Below are 25,069 nucleotides of genomic sequence, written 5' to 3' on the forward strand. Positions count from 1 at the left end.
TCATTACTCTTATAGTATTATCATGGGGTGTTGAGCATAAAGGCAATAGATTCTTAAGCGCAAAATGTAAAAGAAGTTTGAAATATTTATCTAGGAGAATTTTAAGCAGAAAAGTCTTAGCTATAAGAAAAGAAAAATAAATGTACATTTATTAAATACATATTCTTTTTTAGGAATTCTGTTAGTCCCTCATATGTTATCTTGCTTCATTTTCAAAACAACCCTGCATATTAAATGTTGCAAGTATCATGACCCCACAGTAAAGAAAACAAGCCTAAGAGACTTTATGTCACTTGTACAAGACTACCCAGTTTATTTAAGGCAAAGATAGATTCTAACACAGGTAGATTCAACTTCCAAATTCATATGTTTTCATCAAGCAAAGATGCCTCCATAATATACTCTGTGAACACCTTCCATCAAGTATGTGTCACCTCAGATAAATCAATATGCCTGGTGTGAAGACAGAGCAGCTTAAGTTATTATGAAGCACTTATAACAACTGCAGTACTTTCAACAAAGAGAATACATAACAATTAACATCCCTAACCACAAGGGAGGTAAAAAGCAGGCTCATTTTAATTGTTACTAAACCCCATCACCTATCATATCTATTCTTTTACTACTTAGAAAAATACCCTTTGCAGGACATGTAAAAGGAATATTAAAGAAGTCAACCTTTATAAAACCCCTTTTTTCACAAAAAGGAAATGTTATAGGTGTCAATTAATTCAGCAATGTGCCACATGAGAACAAGGCTTGCCAACTCCTGGTTTGAGGTTAATATTTCACTATCAATAGAGCAACTTCTTATCAGAGGGTTTCTATGGGCTTTATAATTTTACAAACAATCTAATGTCACTGCAGTCAATGTTCTTCCTTTCCTAAATGACTATAAATTCTGCTTGAAATCACCAGGGAAAGGACACAATGACTGTTCCACTGCTTTATCAGTGCTAGATAGTCCAGTCCACACTGGACTCCAGCTGTACTTTTTTATATAACTGTTATAGATCTCATCACAATATGACATAATTATTAAAGTATAACCCTGTCTCTCCAATTAGCCAGCAGGTGACTTGATGGCAAAGACTGTCTCAGCACCTCTGAATAGTTTCAGCTCAACAACTATTTAATGAGCTTATACTTTGTGGCAGGATCCAATGTAAATGATGAGGCTATAAAGATAAATGAGACACAGCACCAGCCCTTGAGGATGCTATGGACAAAGGGAGGAGGCAGACACATTGATTGATCATTTCATTTCAACACAACATGGGAGAAGGCATGAGTATGAATTAGTAAGAGCATGAGCAAGCAGGCCCTGAACCCAGCCTGGCTAGTTCAAAGAAGACTCATAAAGGAGGTGAGGACTTAGCCATGACCTGAGGATGTGTACCTCTAGTTATTAGTGGAAAGAGGCAGACAGCATATATTCAATAAAAAAATCCATAAAGGAAGGGAAGGAGGGAGAAAGGGAGATAAAGAGACAGGACTAAACTAACAAGTCCTTTTTATTTCCATCAAAGATCTGGGTGTATATTTTGACAGGTTCACCACATTTTTTAAATTGCTTTTAAGCAATTTAAGACCTAAAGGAAATGCTCCTACTCTTTACTCCACAACTTCTCATGTTCTTTTACATGATGGTACATGTAGCAAATGATGTTTATGTGGCTCACTGGGTAAACAGGAGAGGCTATCTGTGGCTGGAGGTGACCTATCACTCAGGCCCCAGCCAGCTACACCAAAGACTGAATGGATCAGTGTCTCAGCAAAATGCTAAGCCTCTTGTAGCCCGTCATTGTGCTGAAGCAAACAAGTTTGGAAGTATGTCCTAAACTAACTCCTCACCTATTTTCTTCACCCCAATCCCATCCTGTTCCTCCAGGAAACTTGCAGGTGAATCACTCATATATGATCTTCCATTCAATCTTTAAAGATCATCAAATCTCCTTTAAAGAAGTCCTCCTTCAACCCTATTCCTCCTTGAAGTACCTCAACTATATTATTCTTTTTAAGTACTAACCCTGCAAAAAGTTTACTTCACTTACTGGCTTCACTTCTTCTCTTCAATCCTGTCCAACACAGATAATATTCTAGATACTGGAGTAAGACTGTCAACAAGAAGCCAATGTCCCTATTCTCAAGAAGCTTAATTCTCTTGAAGGTGACAGACTAAACAACAAATACATGCATAAGATAATATCACATAGATAAGTGCCTTGAAAAAATATAAAACAAGGGGATAGGTAAGGATGGTGGCGACTACTTTAGACAGGTAGTCTAGGAAGGCCTCTTTCAGAAGGTAATGTTGTGGGGTTTTTAAAAAAGATTTTATCTATCTATCTGAGAGAGAGAAAAGAATGTGTGCATGATGGAGGGTAGGAGGCAGAAGGGGATGGAGAAGCAGGCTACTTGCTGAGCAGGGAAACACACTCTCAAGGCACATTCAATCTCGGGGCTCTAGGGCTCTCTCCCAGGGCTCTATCCCAGGACTCTGAGATCATGACCTGAGCCAAAGGCAGATACTTAGCTGACTGAGCCACCCAGTCACCTCAAGAAGGTAGTAACATTTAAGCAAAACATTGAAGGAAGAATAAGAGAAAGCCAAATGCATATATAGAATAGAATTCCAGAAAAGTTCAAAAATCTTGATATAAGAATATGGTGGTTATGTTCAGAGAATAGCAAGGAAGCCAATATAGTATATAGCCCAGCAGGCAAGGGAGACTATTAGGAGATAGGCATAGAGATCAGAGGTAGAAGGTGGTCTATGTGGGGTTTTAAGGGCCCTGGTAAAGACATTGTATCCAACTCTACATGTAACTGGAAGCCTTGAGAGGGTAGTGAGCAGGGAGTGAAATCTTTTGACTTACTATTTGGTAAGAATTCCTTTGACTGTGAAATTGAGAAAAGACTAGAAGAGGCCAGCTGCTGCAGGATCTGCAGTGATCTGGGCAAGAGATCAGAAACCACAGGCAGGAGATTGAAAATGCTGGATTCAGAATATACTAATATAAAACTTATAGAACTTGTTGAAGAATGGATGTAATATATGAAATAAAGAAGTGAAGGATCACTCCAAGGTGTTTACTCTGAAGAACAAGATGAACTGTGCCATGAGGAAGACAAGGAGCTGAGAGAGTATACCATGATGGAAGGAGCATCTGTATGAAAATTGCAATAGACAAGAATGTTGACAGGAGTCATCATCAGGAGAGCATTTTTTTTAATTTATTTATTTATGATAGTCACAGAGAGAGAGAGAGAGAGAGAGAGAGAGGCAGAGACACAGGCAGAGGGAGAAGCAGGCTCCATGCACCGGGAGCCCAATGTGGGATTTGATTCCAGGTCTCCAGGATTGCGCCCTGGGCCAAAGGCAGGCGCTAAACCGCTGTGCCACCCAGGGATCCCCCAGGAGAGGATTATGGATGACTTCAACTAGGAGAAGCAGCTGAAGGGATTATATAGTGTCCCTCTTCTGCTCAGAAATCTTCTGTATCTTCCCATTGTTACTGCTTATAGAGGGCAAGAACTATGTCTTCCTTGTCTTCTTTGCATCTATATTTGGAATGCCCCCAAACAACCTGGGAACTCAGTATTTGTAAAACAATGAATGAGTTGAATGAGTGAACTATACAATAAAATATATGGCTCTTCAAATTTATCACTTATCTCCCACAACCCCATCACCTACTTACTCTCCAGCCCCATACTACGCCACATTTCTGAACCTACACTGCATTTTTCCATATTCATGCTAGCCTTGCTCAAGAGTACCTCTTAGCCCAGATGATTTCTCCTATCCTATCACCTATATGCCTTTTGAAAATCTCCTCATGTTGCAGAACTCTGACCTCATGGCTTCTAAGAGCACACTCATCCCCATTCTTGTGGCAGGTTAGTCCTGCCTTCTGCTCTGTGCTCTATTAGCATTTAAAATGGCACTTATCTCAGCCTTCCTTGGATTGGAGTTTACTTTTGCTATGCCTCCAGATTATCAAATCCAGGACAATAGAAAGTTATTTTAATTTTTATTTCTGCCTACCCAGTTAAACATTTTTCAAAATTCTTTGAGGTTGTACCACAAATTATAATTGGATACAACTACAATGAATTTAAAACAGACAGGGAAAGATCTCTTGCAGCTAAACACAATTAGTGTAATATCTGTACTTTCAAATTATTTTGCTTAGGGAAAAAAATCTGAAATCACAACTTGTTTGTTAATGAACATTCTGTGTTTGAGGAATGCAAAGCTCTGTTCACTTTTGGATGATAAGGATCCTGAAGCAACATGCCTGTCTTACAGCCTCATCCTCCACCCTTACTTTGCATCTACCCAACCCCACCCCCCGAGTATCCCTGAGTTCCACCAGGCTCAACTACTTGCTATTTCCTGCACATAATCTAATAACTCTCTGTGCATGTTCCTTCCTTTGGCTAGAATACTCTCCCCCACCTTTACCCCTGGACAATCATAACTCAGCTTTTTTATTTAGTTCAAATTAGTTCAATTTAGTTTAAGATCTTCTCTGCCAATGGAGAAAAGTTGAGCACAGAATCTGCTGTTCCTTCAATACCTTCTACATAATTCACTTAGGAGTACTTTTCCTAATATAGTGCTTATTTATCTTGACCTCTATCCTAACATACCATTGTGAATCCTTCTAGGTGAGAGTTTGTGTCCCATTATTTTTGTGCCACCAGGACTTAGTATTGTCTAGGGAAAAGTAAGTGCTCAACAAATAATTGTTGAGGTGAATGAACCCTGAGAAGCTCAGTTTGCAGCCTCAGAGCTCTCCAAGACAATTCTGCCTTTTTCTGTTACTGTTTCTTACTTCAAAGATAAATTTTGATTGTTGATCAAAGCTACAGGCATGGAGATACCCCCTACTCCATAGCTTTATGAAACCCACATTGCTATGAGCTACCCTTTTGCCCCAGTAATTATAGGTGCTTTCCCCACCCCCAACCGCTTAATCCTTCCAGCCCTTTCAGTTACTTATTGTGTTATCCAGTTGTGTAATCATCCTGGATTATAAACTGTTACTAGTTATTTTTTAACGCAAATTATTTCTTTATCCGCAGGTCTGTGCTGTATGTGGTGGGGGGTGGGAGTGGGTGGGGGGGCGTGCAGGATGGGGAATGAAGTATTTTCTTGTGAAGCATAGTATAGAGTTTTATAGATAATCATTTGTGATCTAAATACAAAAATGCCTGCATTCTGGAAGTAATTAACAATTAGTTTTGACCTAATTATGCTTAAAACACAAGTAGTTCCCAGTTTTGAGCCTAATAGATACAGCTAGTCTGATTCTATGCTGACCCTTTGGTTTCACACTCAAAGCCAACTAACTTCTCTAAGTTTGTTTATTCCATTATGAAAATGGCTCACTATGACTAGAAAATCAACCTAGGATTGTGGAAGAACAGAGCAAGGGATCAGGACTTGGGCTCTTCATTGCCAAAGTCCCCTGCCTCTCCCCAAAATACATGCACAAAACTAAATTCAATGAGTATCAAGCGCTTGCAAGACAGGAAAATTCTGCTCTAAAGTTTCTGATGAGGAAGAGAGCACATGCAAACATTTCTTTCTCAGTTAAGGAAAGGCCTCCCTTATTTATTATCTCATCAATAAGCCTGAAGACAGGATTTGCTTTCCACAGGAAAGGAAAACTATCTTACAGAGAACATTCAAGCTCAATGCCAGATCAGCTAGTTATTTACTATACAAGAATAAGCACAGAGAAAATGCCAACAAATAAGAAGCAATACTAAAATAGAATTAGCCATGGATTCCATTAAGATTCTTAATTAAGCCTCTACCTGGCACTCAGTACTCAAATATTTTTTTTAAATGAACAAATGAATGGGGATCCCTGGGTGGCTCAGAGGTTTAGCACCTGCCTTCGGCCCAGGGTGTGATCCTGGAGTCCTGGGATCGAGTCCCGCATCAGGCTCCTTGCATGGAAACTGCTTCTCCCTCTGCCTGTGTCTCTGCCTCTCTCCCTCTGTGTGTCTCTCATGAATAAATAAATAAAATCTTTTTTAAAATAATGAACAAATGAATGAATGAGTGAATGAATGAATGCATAAGTAGTTCCTGTATATGCAAAAGCCAATTCTGAGCAGACCCACAGTCCTAGGTATAAACAGCCTAAATGGGAATTAACATTTATTGTGCTATTTAAACTCTCCCACTCATTCCTGACAGTAGTATATTATTATCTCCACAAGAGAGAAAAACCAAGTTTAAGAAATGTGTTCAGGATCATATGTTGCCTAATAGGTGGCAAAAGAGGGATTAAATCCAGTTTTGACCGTCTTCAAAGTCCATGCTCTTATAACTACCAAAATGCTTTTATGATTTCCCAGTAGCTAAGCCTGGATTTAATGATGACCTTGGGGCATTATTTGCTCTCTGACTCAAGATTTGAAGCAAATAGCTATTTTGTATACGGTTATAAGATATGAAACCTGAGCATCCTGGGAGAGGGTATGGAGCTGCCATCAAAGAGGTCTTCCAGGCAGGTAAACTAAACCAGTTCTTTAATATGGGCATGATTGGTTTTCTGCTGCAATGCAATCAGGCATAATTTATTACTTTAACAACTATAAATTATTAATACTTGCATGTACTCTCAGAAAGTATTTCAGAGGTTAGCTGTTGGAGGGAAAGAAGAAAATTAGATAGGCCTAAAGCTGCCCTGAGCCCTTCTAAAGACCTGGAGTGTCTAATCTTATCAGTTCTCCATCTATGAGTGTCACTTACTGCTCAGGGATTTACCAGGTCCACTAAGATTTATTTTCCCTACCTGTCCCTAGTGCTCATAATATGCAGAATGCTGAGTGCTCAGTCCCAAACTGTCACCCTCATTTGGCTGAATTTACAATATGCAGAAATTAACTTTGTTTAATAAGTATCCCTAATAGGTATGAGATATCAGGCAATTACAACTTCAAATCAATTGATTCAAGCAGTCCCCTCCTAACTCTTTGGTGGAAAGAATATACTATAAATGTGATAGTTCTAATGGATGAAGAAGAATGGGTAAAAATTTTGGAGACAAAGATAGAGCAGGAAGACGTGCCACAGGAGAAGTAGTCAAGGGGCAATGAGAAATTCAGAAATCCTAGGTTTTTTCCTCCAACCTTGGCATTGACATCAATCTTGCATAAGCATGATTATGAAAGCAGGAAAATAAACTGGTTATAAGAAGAAACTACAATGGCTTAGGTGAGCAATATAAAGACTGAGTTAGAGCCAAGCTTTCTAACCAACATGCTTTCACTACTAACCCCCTCAGGTCTCTGACCCTTAAGGACAGCAATTGGGAGTGGGTGTTGTTGCTGGGGCAGCTGAGCCCTGATGGAAAGGTTGTGGGAATAAAGTCAGAGCATGAACTTTACAGTCAGGAAAATATGGCTCTGCATACTTTACCTTCTATGTGATCTCAGATAGGCAAGTTAATATCTCTGAATGTTCCAATTCCATCCATACACGTAAAAATACTTGCGTAGTGTCATAAGTATTAAGTGAAGTTAAATATGTGAAAGGCTTCGCAGTTTCAGACCTATACAAGCACTTAAAGAAAGATATTTGACTAATTAAACCGTTAGAAGCATTTACTACTATAATATAACAGCGAGGTTAAGACTGTTCTAGTTTGGGGGATGCCTGGGGGCTCAGTGGTTGAGTGTCTGCCTTCGGCCCAGGGCGTGATCCTGGACTCCAGGGATCGAGTCCTTCATCAGGCTCCCTGCGTGGAGCCTGCTTCTCCCTCTGCCTATGTCTCTGCCTCTCTCTCTCTCTCTCTCTCTCCTTCCCGCCCCCATGTGTGTGTGTTTCCCTCATGAATAATTAAATAAAATCTAAAAAAAAAAAAAAGATTGTTCTAGTTTTTCATATACTTTTGACTTTTAACCATGTAAAACTATAAGTCAGATCTTATTGCACTGAATTGCACTGAGAGAGCCTAGAGGGGTATAAATGGAAAACAAATATTTCCTGGCTGATAATCTTCTGGTAGAAATATTATGACGTAGTATAGATGTGAAGGGCAGTGTATGTGTCAGTCATGCTCCTAGGGTGGATGTACCAGGGAGGGGTAGGATGTTACTATCCCTTTCCTTGATCTTAATTACCTAAAACAACCAAAATGTCTACCAAAGCAGAGTTGATGAATGCTCTTACTGATGGCTATCTTGAAAATTCTGGCCAGCAGCCCTCTGGGGACTTAAGTTTCAACCAAGTCACCAAGAGCTAAATCACAGGGGTGCAAAAGGCAAAAAAGCAGTTTAAATTGTATTTTCATCAGTACAACAACCTCATTAAAGGTTTAAAAATGTGTTTGTTATCTAATAAAATGTATATATGTAGTAATCATTGCTTCTATTGCACAGATTCAAATCTGCAACATTTTCTTTCCCTTTTTCTGATTTTAATACCAAAAAATTAGTTTTGATTAGTTTCTTTTATTAGATTCTAAAAGTTCTGGGCAGCCCAGGTGGCTCAGCGGTTTAGCGCCACCTTCAGCCCAGGGCCTAATCCTGGAGACCCGGAATTGAGTCCTGCATTGGGCTCCCTGCATGGAGCCTGCTTCTCCCTCTGCCTGTGTCTCTGCCTCTCTCTCTCTCTCATTAATAAATAAATAAAATCTCTAAAAATAAATTTAAAAAAAAATAAAAGCTCTTTAAACTCTGGTCAGCATTAGCAGCCTAAGAAAGTTTGGAGGTAGCTGTCATCCTTCCTCCAATGTATTTTATCCTCAGGCTTTACTATACTGTGGTTGTAGAAATGCAACTTTACCCAATTACAAAGGTGCTGGGTGGCGAATGGAAAAGTTGAACTAGTTCTCTCTGAAGGGAAAGATAATAAAATCTTATATTGAAAATTGCCTAAGAAAAGACTTCTCAGTCAATATAAGGAGAAGGAAATTCACATAACTATTCAAAATATCATCAAGAACTAACAAGTATTGTCCCTCTTTTATATATTTCATTTCAGCCCTCAGGAAAATCCCACTGTGATCCACTGTTATTAAGATGATTTTCTTGGGGGCACCTGGGTGGCTCAGTGGTTGAACATCTGTCTTTGGCTCAGGATGTGATCCCAGAATCCTGGGATCAAGTCCCACATCAGGTTCACTGCAGGGAGCCTGCTTCTCCCTCTGCCTATGTCTCTGTCACTCTCTGTCTGTGTCTCTCATGAATAAATAGAATCTTCAAAAAAAAAAAAAAGATGATTCTCTTTATAGAAGCTGCTAGTAACTATTCCAAATCTAGGGAAAACAGTTCTCCTATGCCAGATTTGTGTACAAACTCTTAAAAAATCTCAGAATAAAGCAACATTTTCCAGATTGCTTGCCCCTCCATGAGGTTTAGAAGATACATTCTAGAAATCATAGACATAGTTTTTAAGAAAATTATTAATTGGTATCTCTCTATCAGGTCAAGTACAGGAGCTGCTTTTGCTTTCACAGAAAATACATTTAATAAAAATTAACACCTTATTTATAAATTCTTAATGGGTTAGTCAAAAATATTTTAATGATTGCAAGGATATAATTTTAGTCTGTCACACATTTTCTGGAAAAAACAGAAGTGATATTCTCAGTTTTAATTCTGGATTGAGTAGATGACAGAGTAGATATAATTCTGGACAGAGTAGATAAGGTAACTTTTAAATAGCTGTACAGTGAGCAGGAACAAAAGATATTGAAAGGAGTGAAATCTCTTTCCATTTGTCTGAGTGAGACAATAAAAAAGCATAGTTTAGATCAGACCCATACTTCTCTTCACTAGGTAAGCTGACAATTCTGGGAAACTTCAAAGTATGAAGCCACATAAATCAGAAAGTGTTCAATGGTGTACATATTTTCAATTTCTTTAGTGTAACTCCTTAAACATTAGCTAGGAATATGACTTAAGTACACTAATGTAAAAACTAAAGCATTGCAAAAACTTACCCAGATTTTTTTTCTATAGCTGAACGCTGGGAGATAGATCCAAAGTCCTGAGCCACAGGGAAAGCACTCATCCAAAAAGACTAATTCAAAAAGGTATTAGCATTATGGATGTGTCTACTGGCCATTTAATAAAGAGAGCCTTTGGGGGATAAAAAATAATTCATCCAGTTATAAAAGTTCACCAAAATACAACTTATTATAAATTCATTCCCCCTAAAGCAGTGACAGCTAATTCAGTCCCTTCCATAAGAAAGCTACAGAACAACTGGAGACAGAGCACAATCTATGAAAAATGTGAAGAAATGAATGAATGATAAACACTAGAATTTCCCTGGTTTTCCCTCTCCCAAACATAACATTTGGGCCACCTCAGAAATTCACCAAACTGTCTTTAAATGCATTTGACATTTTACCTGTTTAAAGGTGTTGAGAGAGAAGGGTCCCAGAAGGTAAGAGACTAAATCTGAAAAACACTGGGAAAGGCTGCCTTTATCTACTTTGTCTCTAACACCATCCTGGCAGAGAAAATAAAGCACTCATTTATAAGGTTACTTCTTTGATTTAAGGTTTGGCCTCCATAAGTCATCTCATAAAATGAATTCCTCGAAAGAAAATACACAATAATGTTAATTCACTGATAGAATAACTTATAAATCCATGTCTCAAATTAACAGAGGTGAGTTTACTACTAAAAGAATGGAACAAGGGCAAGAGTATTTTGGAGGCTAGAAATGGTAAAAACATGAACTGAGAATAGCTGAGGAGAGAGGGATATGGCTAGATGAATAGATTGTGACACGTTCTGGAAAGCCAGTGGGCTGTACCAGGACATGACACTTGGACTTGGATTCAAGAGGGACAGACAAATGAAAAGAGGAAAGACTTAATTTTTATCCTTTTCACCTTCTTTTCCTAGGGATGGTGCCAGGTATAAAGCTAGGGCAGAGTCGAACAGAATTCCTTCCCTAACTTTCTCTTCAGACCCATAATGTAATTTTGTCTTCTTTTTCCTTTTCTTTCTTCATCTTCCTGCAACTACTCACCCCCTTGCCCAGAACATGATGCTTCACACATTTTCCACACTGAGTTCTTGCTTTATGCCAGGAATTGTTCTTAGTGTTTTCATGTCTCATTTAATGCTTGTAGGAACACTCAGAAATTATTTTTAATAACTGGGCGGGGGCAATGCCTGGGTGGCTCAGTTGATTAAGTGTCTGCCTTCGGCTCAGATCATGATCTCAGGGTCCTGGGATTGAACTCCAAGTTGGACTCCCTGCTCAGTAGGAAGCCTGCTTCTTCCTCTGCCTCTCCACCCTCCCCTGCTCATGCATACGCTCTCTAATAAATAAATACAATCTTTTAAAAAAATTTGATAATTGTACACATAGGTTTCTTAGGCAGATTAAATAAGAAGTACTTACAAAGGTGTTCAATCTATACCACTTGCCTCTATTTACCTTACCTTTGCTCTTGTAGCTGTCCCTTGGTGATTAGGAAATCCACTGTCCAATTACTTACCAAGTCAGGCTAATACCTAGATAACAGATTTTAATGTCTCAAACTGGTTCCATTATCTTTCATTACCCTCTAAAATCATTTTAGACTTTCAGCTTCACCTCTTGATGACAATGCATGCCCCTGCCAGAGAATTGCTTACTCTGAGGAAACAAAGTCTGAATACATCTTTAACCATCCTCTCTCCCTCCATTTTAGCACTCCACTGACTCGTTTTGTGTCCCAGGATACTCTTAGGACTTTATGGAGTACTCCACCACATTTTTAAATCAAAGAAAATATTTGAACATTCTTTGTGCCTATAATTCTGTTAAAATCAGTCCTTACATAAAGCTCAGAGGCAGCTATGGCTAGATTCATGTCTGCCATCTGTCATATTCATTTTCTGATAAAGAATATTTAGAGCAATGAGAAATCTTGGGGAAGACATTTTCATTAGGTGTGTTCTACTGACGTTTTACTTGAGTTAACTACTAGTTGGATGGAATTTTAGCCAAGTCAGAGGCTTGAAGGATTGCTCTTAATAACATGGACCTTCTTCCAATCCATTCAGGTCATTCCTACCCCAGGCAGAGTAAAGATCTCAGTCACCCCAGCACCAAAGTGTGTTGATTGTGCAGAGACTTCTCTCATTTTACATTCATAGGAAACTGAGACTGGAAATAAATCTAGGATATGCTGACTAATTCTCCTGGCAGATATCAGCTTTTAACATGCATGTGATATTCCCACTGTCATTTGCCTGAAGGGCATCAGAGAGAGAGAGGAAAATGTACTTCCTCAGAGTGAGCTTAGTCTAAGTTCTCATAAAATCAGTATTATTACATTTTCTTGGGTTCAAGGCACAAGGAATTGTGATTGATACATAATAAAAAAGAAAAAAAAGAGAGCTTTGACCACCACATTTCAGTACACATCAGAGTGGAAGAGTTCAGAGGCAATCAGCAATTTCTTCTAACAGGATTCAATGGCTTAAATAACCAACCACACATTATCTGATGAGATAGACTCAGTTTGCACAGTTTCAGTGCATCCCAGTGCTCTGAGTGTAGCACCTTCTTGCTGATATAAGCACCTATGACCACCATAGGACTTGAATTGTTCATCATTACTCACCTTCTACAAAGGGAAACTGGAGTCATTGCTTATGTTCATTCATTATCTCATTAATTACCAAAAACAAACCCAAGTCATTTGTTTCCTCTGCAAACTAACCTAATGGGCAGCCAGCTGCAGTTGTTAGAGAGAAAAGCAAAAGGCAAAGTAAGAAGATAATTTTTAAAAATTTGAATGAGTTAGAATTACCTAACAAAATATAAAAATACCTACCGAAAGGAAAAAAAAAAAAGAGGAACAGTGGGGACAATGATGACAAGGTATACCTCAGAGTCTCCAAAAATCCAATACTGATAAGTTATCTAAGCAATCTCAATGATAGTGTGCTCTCAAGTAGAAGAACACCTCAGCTTTACAAAGCAAAGTAATTTCATTTCATTATGAAATGAATGACTAGCATGGAAATGAGCAAAAAATATACAGAGACTTGGTGTCTCTGATTGTGATAATTCATCATCAAATCAGTAGTCTCTTTGTATTCTTAATGACTTAGGAAAAAATAATAAAAGATTGGATTAAATAGCATTAAGGACCTTCTTAGTCTTGAAAAAATATAATCTCATATAAAAGAAAAGCGGATACTTGGCTAATTTGAAAATGGAATTGAAAATTCATTTTTGTGTACCTTTAAAACTTTGATAGTTATTTTTTGATAGTTATTTAAAGTTGCATTTTTAAATTACTTCTTGTTTTGTTCTAAAAAGGAGATTTTTTTTCCATTTCCCTCTGAAAGTATTCCCTCAAACAAAAATTTTATCTGAAGTTCTAAAAAATATGCTGCTCTGTACTTTTTTATTATTATTATTTTGAATTACTTCTTCTCCTAGCTTGTTTTTTTTTCTCTTCTGATTTGAAAGCAGAGTTGGAAATTCTATGAGAAGTGGAAGCTTTGAAAAATAAAAAACTGTATAGCCTTTGCTCCAACTGTTAATAAAAATGCAGCCTTTTTTCTAAGTGCTTTTGCTTGTGGAGGCTCACTTATACCAAACTAGTGTAAGTGAACTAGTCCCCCGCCTCCAACTGAACAGACATTAAAAATCTGTCAGTAGGCATTTCTCAGTGTGAGATGCCTCAAAAAGGCAACAGCAAATCTACTGTCTTCACTGGAGATATATCTGCTATGATGTTGAATCTCAGCCTATTTCAAGAACCGGTTAGCCCTGGGGACTGATTATAAGCTACCATATCTTTCATAACTAAGTAGCTTGAATTTGACCATCTTGGCACTGAACCTAAATCTATGCCAGCTAGAGACCTCTTATGATCTCATGGGTGAATTCTTTCACAAGAGATACTACCAAGAGGTTGTGTTCATTACAAGTTAGAGCACAGGCTCTGTGATCCTGGCTCCACCCCTTATCAGCTCTGCATCCTTGAGAAGTCTTTTAATGTCCCTTTGCCTTAGTTTTCCCATCTGTACATGAAAATTATTCTGATGAAAGAAACTAATTCACTTTAGGAGAGTCTATGGCACAGAGGAAGCACTCAGAAGCAACAGAGACCGAGTTGATATCACATGTTCAAAGGACAATATCAGAGTGTGATATCAATGAGTTGATATCACATGTTCAAAGGACAATGAATTATGCTATCCTACCATAATTCCTACAATTTCTCTTTTACAAATCTCTTGACAATATTAATCACTCTATAAAATGCTTGCTTGTAACTGTTTGATAGGAAAATCTGCTATAGAGTAAGAGCAGGTTCCAGAGATAATCTGAAAGGTTCTTATTTCCCTTCATCTGACAGCAGCTCTGTTCACAGATACAATAAACTGGCCCTATGAGTCTATGGATCCAAAAGGGTCAGTTTCAGATATCCAGATTCAAAAGTGTTGAGCTTGAGCCTATTAAAGTGCGCAGTTCCTTCAGGGTAATTCAGCAACTGGGAGCATTTTCAGTGGTTACACTCCCTAGACTAAGCTTCATGCTACCATCTAGTATACTAGCCCATGCATAGCTAAATTATCTTGTTTACAACCTCAATCCCTGAGTCAACTGAAAAATACACACCTATAATGAAAACAATCTCCCAGTAAGCCAGATACTTGGAAGTAAGCAGAATGTTTGCTTAGAGTCTCATGAATCTGTTTTAGAATCCTTCTCTACCCTGTGAGACTTTGGGCAAATTACTTCCCTATCTCAGTCTGAACTTTTACATATGAAAAATGTGGATAAGAAGAGTTACCTTGCAGTATTTACTATGAGAATTCAAGATAAAATATTTAAAGCTCCTACTACAATTCTTAACAAAGAATAGATTTTAAATACATGGTTATTACTTTTATTATTAGTATTATCATGTAGGTGAAAAAATAGCATATATGATTCCCTTATCCCTGAGGAACTCTTGGATGGATATGATCTTAGTGAAGCTAAGGGAGTAGAATAAAAATAAGAGGAAAAGCAATCCCAGTAAAAAAAATGGGAGAGAAATTAGATATGAGAGTCTAGGCCTAATGAGCTTGTCTTTATGTATATCAGGGGCCACAGACCTTTTGAAAGCCTGATAAAATCTAAGAACTCTATCTCCAGAAAAACAAATCCACATACTAACACATAAAATTTTATAGTTCCAAGAAGTCCAGAGCATGACCTATGAGAGGCTATACCAGTGTTTTCCAAACTGTGCATCTCGTTTTGGGTAAAAGCAATTTAATCTGCTTGACCAGCTTATTTTAAAGAAATACATATCCTTATTTATATCTATGGAAAATAATATGACAATATTGGAAAGTATTACATTTAATAGTATTTTTTTGATAAAGCCTTTGGTGTGTGTGTGTGTGTGTGTGTGTGCACATGAACTAACAGGTACACTAGATCACAATGTTAGATACCTATCTTCTACAATTTATGGTCAAAATGGTTTGAGATATACTGTCTAGGGTGATTACCACAACTATGTATCTCCAAGACAGTTAACTCTAATAAGAACCCACCCATTCTTTTTCTTTCTTTTTTCTTTTCTTTTCTTATTTTTTTAGCCTAAATGCTATTTATTGAAAGGAGAAGAGAAGAGAGAATACAGGCCCCCTACATACAGGATGGAACAAAACAAGTAGTGCAAATGTGCCTCCTATGCAGCATATTCTCTTGCTGCCCCACTGAGCCAACGTGTTGTTGATAGGCATCTTCAAGAAGTGAACTCACCCATTTTTAAACTCTTCTGTGATAAGTTACTTAAGTATCCAAACCTTCTTCTCATCCTTCAGACATAATAAGAATATGAACTCATAGATATTCATGCCTATTATTAAATAATAGGCATTTTACAATAAGAATGTATATTCTTTTATTGAACAATATAGAGCTATGATTTGAGGAAATTGCAGTGTCATAAGCCCTATGTATGTATAAAAGCCAAAAGAAGTTCCAAACAATGTACTGAGCATAATGCAATTGTAGTATTATCAATAAGAAGATTTTGAAATTTAACATACACCTTTTTTGCTTTGTGTAAGGAGCAAACAATTAAGCAATATATTAGGAAATCTAAGTAGTGCCTGGGTGGCTCAGTCAGTTAAGAGTGTGCATTTGACTCAGGTCCTGATCAAGCCGCACATCAGGCTCCCTGCTCAGAGGGGAATCTACTTCTTCCTGTCTCTCTGTCCCCCACCCTCCTACTCATGCTCTCTCTCCCAAATAAATAAATAAAATCTTTAAAAAAAAATAAATCTAGATCATCATCTGAAACTTTTATAAATGTTTTCAGAAGAATATGAGGGAAAGGAGACATTGAGCTCTTTTCAAACATATCTATAAAATGTGAAGTCATTCTAACAAGGGGAGCCTCTCATCTATATGAAAATGAAGAACCAGATAAAGAGAACACTCTGTTCTTCAAGTAAGTAACAAAAATCAAAGGGCTGGATGCTTGGAGGTATGTTCTATAGATACACAACACAGGAGGAACCACTGTGTTACAAATGAGCCACCAAGAATCACAACTGCTTTCACATTTACATAATAACAATCCACACAATAAATGTCCTCCACTCTTTCTCTTATTCCTCAGACCTTGTAAGAAAATCTCCTCAATGTTCATGTTCCTTTCCATCAGTCCTTTAAAGCTTATCATGCTGTCCTCCTCACTACAAAGTCTCACTCTTAAGATGTAAACCATGTAAACTTAAAGCCAAAATGTTGTGGAATAGAGTATGGATAAGAAAAAATTTTAGTCTCAATGTTTGTCTTAATATTGTTACTAAAATGATGGAAAAATATATTCCTTCAGAATTCCCTAACGTCTCCATGTTTGTGTATCAAAGACAATTTACAGAGAAATCGAAGAGGTAGGGATGAGAAATGGCCTGATCTCTTTTGAATTCCTCTGCCAAAACCATGACGTATATGGGATAAGTTAGAAGAGGAAAGAACAGGGTACTTGGCAGTGAAGGAGTCTGAGGTGAAGGTACCCCATAGTGGTAGCAACCTCACAAGATGTTTTCCCAGTATAGCAACAATAAAAAAAAATCTACATGGCTTCATAAGATAGATACTGTAAAGGATGGTCTTAACTCTTAAATGTGACTAGTCTTTTTTATTCTTCCTCTTAAGGAATCAGCAGTTTAGGATGGATACAAACCTAAAAAACTAGTGTCACAGAAGGTGAGGAGGATATTATTAGCACAAAATCTAGAGTAGAGTATGGCTATAATCACTAAAAGTGGTAGGTCTTCTAAAACTGAGGAGCACCAAGAGCTTCAATACTGACAAGAGCCACTATGCCAGTTAATACACACATTATGCATTAACAACACATCATACTATCAACTTACAAAGAGCAACAGACAAAATGAACAACAAAATTATATCTAGCAAAATAGAAACACCTCCAAGTACAAACTGGCTCAGACAATCAAAATTTTAAAATAGGATACAGAGGTTCTTCACAATATCAAAGCATTGAAATACTAAGTACTAAGGTATTAAGATAGAGTAAAAAGAACCAACATTTCCAACAACTGAATAACATGACTAAAAATTATGGTGTCACACCTCCCCCTACCCCAGATCAATAAGCATAATACAACTAAGAACAGAGATATATTGCTAGGAGAAGGGCAAGAGCATGGAAAGAGGCCCTCACAGGTGGCACAATGTAAAGGGAAAACCTAAAACTGAAAATGGAGCAGCCATTTAAAATAATGCTCTGGAAGACCAGCCCCCGGCAAACACAAAGTAATATGAAAAGAAGCTGAATCCATGTAGAACTGAGAGTAATGACAGGAACAACAAATCCTAACCCCAACTCAACACCTGACTTGATTGACTTAAAACCCCCATGGGTGGCTCAGTCAGTGAAGTGTCTACCTATTCATCTCAGCTCAGGTCTCCATCTCAGAATTGTGAGTTCAAGCCCCCCTCCTCCCCAAAAAATTAAAGGCAGAATAGAAAGACAGGAGTACTTATATCCAGGTACAAAAACTATTCACTTCCGTCTACTATTTACACAGGACATCTGCCTTTCAGCAGTAAATTAAGAGACATACAAAAAGCAAGGTGGGGTTGGGGGGAACCTAGTACACTGTCAGGAGACAAAGTAATCAATATAACCTGACTAAAATATGACACAGATGCTCAAACTATCAGGTAAGATTATAAAATAATTATAATATATTACCAGCTCTAAAGGAAAAGGTAGACACATAATGCTATGCATTCATCAAAACTCACAGAACCACACAATAAAATAAGTGTATTTTACTATGTGTAAAATAACACATATATTTTTTTAAATATGGGTTCAAAGAATTTCAATACTGTGCAAGAAAATTTTTTTAAATTGTAAATGAAAGGGCTCTTTCATGGGCCTATTTTTATAATAATAAAAATGTTATATATATATAATATACATAATGCAAAGAATAAAAATGGGGCAAAAGTACAACAGAATACCAATTGTGATCTTCTATATGGGGCAAAATAATAAATTATATTTTCTGGTTTCTGTTTTTCTGTGATTATCAAAAGAATATATTTTTAATAGGAATAATATTTAAAAATACATTATGGTTTCATCCTATAACAGTCTAGAAAACAAGAAAACAAAGTTTGCCTTGTAAGTTTTACAAGGTCCAATTTGTATGGTTATAATTGAAAGTAGATAAAAGTAAGACAAAATGGGGTAACATGTAAAAAGACATGGAAATGCATTGCTTTGACTTTTTATTCAATAAAAAATTAAGGTCTTACATCAATAAGCCATTTGAAATATCCCACCTTTACTTTCTTCTTCCAACAGGAAAAAATTTACATAACAACTAGAACAAGAGAAAATAAATGTACTCTTTTCCTACTATATCAGGGTACTCTGGAACAAATTTTAAGAGATATAATATTAACTCAATTAATTGACAGATATAGCCTTCACATGATATAAGCCCAATATTTGTTATGTACCTATGAGATTTTTATCATTCTTATATAAATTTATGGTGAACAACTAAATTGATATGAAATATTAAAGGAAATTGACTAAGAATTTAGTAGAACATATTTACAAAGATTACAGAACACAATATATTCAAAGAAGTCCAAATGAGTACTTTTTATAAGAATGCATTATCGGGGGCACCTGTGGCTCAGTCAATTAAGCATCTGCCTTCAGTTCAAGCCATGATCCCAGATTCCTGGGATTGAGCCCCACCCTGGGCTCCCTGCTCAGCGGGGAAACTGCTTCTCCCTCTCCCCACTGCTCGTGCTCTCTCTCACTATCTCTCCCAATCTCTCTCTCCCCCAAATAAATAAATAAGATCTTTAAAAAAAAAAGGAACACATTATTGATGATCATGACCAAGACAAGGCTGTCTCTTATGCCCACAAGAAATGCTTTTTTACCATAGATGAATATAATCAACTGTCAGTGAGAAGAACAAGTAGGATATTTCTTTTTTGCTTAATAAGTTTAGATATAGACAGGTAAGGGTAGGTCTGGAAGTTCAACAATGTCCTCCAGACTGAGACTTTTTCCATCCTTCCTATCAACCATCATCAGCATGTTAACATGTTTAGCGTTCTAACAGTCTCACAGATCCAAGCATCACAACCACATTCACAGGCAGAAACAAACTGGTAGCCAAGCTACTCTCTCCTTTTTAACAGGGAGAAAAAATTCTTCCTCCGACCTCACAGCAGAATTCCCTTCATGTGGCACTGTGTAGAACTGGGTCAAGTGAACCCTTCTAACCAAAAGGAAGTGTGGGAGACTGATTTTATGGCAAAGGATAGCACTGTCATGATTGGATTAGACAATGGCACATTGCTTTACAACAAATTCAGGGCTATGTAAGAAGGAAAGATTGCATCTGCCTCACATCTGTAATTATATACCCCGTCTTACACTGAAGTAACAGAAAGCTGAATGTGAGATTTCTACAAAATTCCCACCTACTAAAAATACAGTTTTCCAAACTTTTGTCCATTCCTATAATCAATGTTTTCAAGAATAGGCTGTCAATATCGTGTATAGTATTTCCTACATTCTGTCTGATTATATAATTTCACTTTTCCTCCTAATTCACTCCGAAACATCCAGGTGAACAAGTAACTAAAATTCCCCTTCAGGTCTTAATAAAGTAAGAGAGGGTGTTTTATTAAACACCATCTTCCATTACCTTATGTGAAAGGACAACTCTGAGATGGGGATCAGACCATGCTTGTGTGCCAACTATATCAAAGATGCTGCCGGAAGGTAAACTGTTCTTAAGACTTTCCAGAACTTGAGATGAGTTGTTGCTGCCACCTCCAGAGCCTGGGAAAGTTCTTAGCAACCTTGGCAACACTCAAGATAGGGTAGAAGATAATCTAAACTGTAGCCCCACAGGCTCAATGACAGCCATTCTTGGGTAGTCTCCATGAACTCTATGGGGTTTCTCCTAAAGTCTGAAGGGTCCAAAAGCGCCAGGAGATCTTTAGATTCTCATCTTCCCACCCTTCTTTGAATTGTCACAGATACAAAAAGAACCAACCACTTTCTCATAATCTGGAGATTTTCCTCCAGTTAAGAATGGAGAAGTAATGGGGTAGGGGAAATATGGACATGTATGGAAACAGAAGCAAGAGGTAACTCTTTCAGACTGGAAAAGGCTGTCAGTATTGTGAAATACTACAAGGAAGAAGATGAAGCCAAAGAAAAAAGTCATTTAGCAATTCAAACTTTTAAAGGGGAATTTCTATATAGAAGCAGAGCTTGACACCAGAATCTGAGGGGATGGGAAATGAAAAAACGACAGATTACTTTTTCTAACTATTTTGGTGAAGACAAGAAAAAATAGAGTGGTGATTCAACTAGATCTCACTGGCAAGTAAAGAAATATGAAATGGATGTTTTCCTATACTCCAGACCACCAGAGAGCTCAACCAGTCATTTGATTCTCTTCTAGAACATTTTAAACACATAAATTACCATCAAATGCTCATTCTTAATACTAATCACCCAGTAAAATGCTTCACAGATAGATGAATACTACTGAAAGTCTTTTCTTAAATGCTAACAAGAAATAACATGAACATTCCTAGTCTATTGAAGGGGGAAAAAATGTATGTAAGGCAAAAGTAAAGAGAAGCAAACATTTTCTCTAGGGAAAATTAATGGTTCAAAAGTCATGGCTATATCAAGAGTGATGCTGACCTAAGAGGTGAAAAGAAAACTCCATTAGTGTGTTTTTTTCTTTCCTCTGAGCTGTAGTGCCCTGTCCCTTGAGAATGCTAAGGGAATCTTTACAGCATAAGGGCTTACCATTTATTGCACTGGCACTCCAGTATTGCAGTTTTTCAAATAAAGGCCCTTTTGCTGTCCATCATGGCATAGTTCAAATAATTCAGTGTTTCTTACTCAGGATTCAGGCCGAAGTCTTAGACCACTGCAAGATGCCATGTGGTATAACACCTTATGTAAGCTCATCTTCACTTTAGTCAGTGGGTTCACAGAGCTGGGGCTGTATGGGATACCTGCCAGGTTCTTAAGTCATAAGTAGTGTATCTAAATCAAATTCCACTTTGCTTTCCAGCTTTCTAGACAAATCCTTTTCCTTTGATCTCCAAAAATGTTAAGAAACAATGTACAATGATGCAGATATGACAGAGCCTTTCTTAGAAGACTCCCTTCCCAAGTTCACTAAAAACTACTGGAGAGGGCAGCCCAGGCGGCTCGGTGGTTTAGTGCCGCCGTTGGCCCAGGGCATGATCCTGGAGACCTGGGATCGAGTCTCACATCAGGCTCCCTGCATGGAACCTGCTTCTCTCTCTGCCTGTGTCTCTGTCTCTGTCTCTCTCTCTCTCTCATGAATAAATAAAATCTTTTTAAAAAACTACTGGAAGAAAAAGATATTTTTGTGATGCTTGCTATAGCAAATGCTCAATAAGTTATTGTTAAAATAAAACTGCATTGTCAAACACCAAAAGTACAAAGCCTGCTTCTTCTACGAGCATGTTTCTCATCTCAGACCATTGCTGTCTATATATTTTTTATTCTGAGTCTTATCTGGTACCAAAACTCTGATATAGATCTGCAAATAAGATATTCAGGAATGGGGTACCTTGGGTGGCTCAGCTGGCTGTGTCTGCCTTTGGCTCAAGTCATGATCTCAAGGTCCTGGGATCCACCCCACATCAGGCTCCCTGAGGGGCAGGGAACCTGCTTCTCCCCATCTCTCTCTCTCTATCTCTCTCTCCCTCTCTCCCACAAATATATATATATATATAAATATATATAATATATATAATATAATAATATATATATATTTGTCCAGGAATAACTAGTATCAGCTACCAAACTGCTACGCAAATTCTTAAGCTTTTGGCAAGCCATTGCATAACCATCTCTTCTTACCTTGGCAGATGGTGATTATGTATTTATTGGAGACTGGCAGAGTGGCTGAGAGCCTGAGTTTGTATCACACCTCTACCACTTACTACATAGCCTTGAACAAACTTTTTAAAGTCCATTCACCTCAGTTTCCTCTTCTGTAAACAGGAATAATACCTTCCTTGGAAAGATGTTATAGAAATTAGATAAGGTCTTAGGGGAGTGCCTAGCTCAAGAAAAAGTTTTAAAAATATTATTTATTATAAATAGGAAAATATCATTCTCCCATTACTTTAGTAATTTCATTTTGACACCTTCTTTCTAGAACTTAGTCTTCACTTTCTCAGTCCCAGCTTGGACTTGCCCCTGAAGGAAATATGTTTAAAAGCCAAATTCCACCCTTCTCAACAACAACAAATAAAATGAAATATTATCAAAGATTTTGCTTTACTTGGTTTGGGACAGGTGTTTTCCTTTAAGTAGACAAGCAAAAAATGAAACATTCACTCCATATATCTTGGTTTACCATGCCATGGATTTGGACACCTGGCTATCATAACAGCAGCACCTTAAAAATTGAGAGAGAGGAAATATGACAAAAGATTACATTTCCTCCTTTCTAAATGCCACCAGGTGCCACTCACCATTCAACATTTAGGCCTTATAAAAATTCGTCTGATTTGTACAGTAGTTTGTTACTTTAAAAGCACTTTCTAATGTAAGAGCTCTCTCATCTTTTTTTTTTTTTTAAGTAGACTTCATCCCCAGTACAGAGCCCAACACAGGACTTGAACTCATGACTCTGAGATCAACACCTGAGTCAAAATCAAGAGTCAGATGCTTTAACTAACTGAGCCACCCAGGCACCCCTCCCTCTTTTTTAAAAAAATACCCACAACAGAGGCACCTGGGTAGCTCAGTCAGTTAACGGCCTGACTCTTGGTTTTAGCTCAGGTCATGATCTCAGGGTGGTGAAATGGAGCCCTGTGTCCAGCTCCACACTCAGCATGAAGCTTGCTTATCCCTCTTCCTCCCTCTCTGCTCCTCCCCTGCTTTCTCTCTCTCTCTCCCTCCTTCTCACTTTCCTTCTCTAAAATAAATAAATAAAAATTTTTTAAAAAATTTAAATATCTACACTAATTCCTGGAAATAGAGAAATAAACTATCACTCATTCTTTTCTAAATTAGAAACCTAAAGCTGCTAGAAGTCACATTATATCCAGGGTCATACTGCTAGATCCAGATCATGCTAGAAAGTGGTTGGACAGGGAGGTGAACCAAGGCTTTCTGTCTCTAAGGCTGATATCCTTTGAAATTTTCCCAGCTTCCTTCAAAATACATTGATTAACCAATAAGAATGACATATATACCAATCCTTTAATTAAACCCTTTTGGAAACACTGAGGTAGTTAAATAGTGACCAAATCAATTGATGCTCTTGCAGCATCCTAGGTCACTTGCCAGAGTCTTGAGTCAGTTCCATAGTTCTCTACATTTTATTGATAACTCAGAAAAGGGAATTAATGAGTATATTCTTTAAGTATTTAAAAAGTGCTTCTAGAACACAAAGAAATATGAAAGATTATAGTTTTTAAACCTATCACATGCACTCAGGAATCCTGCTCATACTCTCATCCAGAGCCTGTAAGCTAGCAGGCCTTTTTTTGTATCAAAAACTCCATCACCCAAAATACATTAAAACTATACCTGAAGGATCAACATGCTCCAATTAGTAATATTAAGTTTTGAGATTATTTTAGATCAGTTAATCATTAAAAAATAAGAACTGACTTATTTCAATAAGCCACTGGGTGGCTTAGGTTTTCAATCAGCCACTGGGTTCAGTAGGTTAAGCATCTGCCTTTGGCTCAGGTCATGATCCCAGTGTCCTATACCAATAGGATCTCCCTATGACAATCCAGCAATGTCATTTCAGCTAATATCACTTCATAAACCAATGTAATTTAATAAACCCTTTTAACAAGACTAACTATAGCGGTTTTTGTTATTAGCAACCAAGAAACCCTGACTGAGGTAGCACCTATTCTAGATATGGCAAGAAGCACATACTCAACAAATAATTGTGCCCCATCAATCTAATAATAGTTAACTTTTGCTGGGTACTTACTCTGAGCCAGAAAAAAATGAGAAAACTGAAGCATAGTGATTGTATCAATTTCCAAAGATCAGGGGCACCTGGGTGGCTCAGTGGCTGAGTGTCTGCCTTTGGCTTAGGTCATGATCCTGGGGTCCTGGGATCACATCTCATGTCAGGCTCCCTGAGAGCAGCCTGCTTCTCCCTCTGCCTCTCTCTCTTTCTGCCTCTCATGAATAAATAAATAAAATCTTTAAAACAAAATTCCAAAGTTCAAAGGGCTAGCAAATATAGAACTCAACCAGATTGGATCATCATCATCATCATCATCATCATCATCATCAAATAAAAATATATAGATAAGGAAACTGATATTGGAGGGGTGAATAACTTTCCAAGATTACAGAGTTCATAAGCAAAGCAGCCATGGTTTCATATGATACTACTATGTTTACTTCTATTTTCAATCATAGAGCAATAGATCTTATCTTTTGAATAATACCTACAGATTATAAGGACAATTTAGATCATGATTTCTAGAAAAATTCTGTTTGGC

General features: G+C 37.5%; 1 long non-coding RNA gene across 1 annotated transcript in view; it reads right to left on the reverse strand.

The window, feature by feature from the left end:
• Nucleotides 1-25,069, reverse strand: part of LOC140597710 (uncharacterized) — a 235,507-nt gene that overhangs the window by 204,700 nt on the left and 5,738 nt on the right. The window lies entirely within an intron of this gene.

This window comes from Vulpes vulpes, chromosome 1 (assembly GCF_048418805.1).
Source record: "Vulpes vulpes isolate BD-2025 chromosome 1, VulVul3, whole genome shotgun sequence".
Classification (NCBI taxonomy): domain Eukaryota; kingdom Metazoa; phylum Chordata; class Mammalia; order Carnivora; family Canidae; genus Vulpes; species Vulpes vulpes.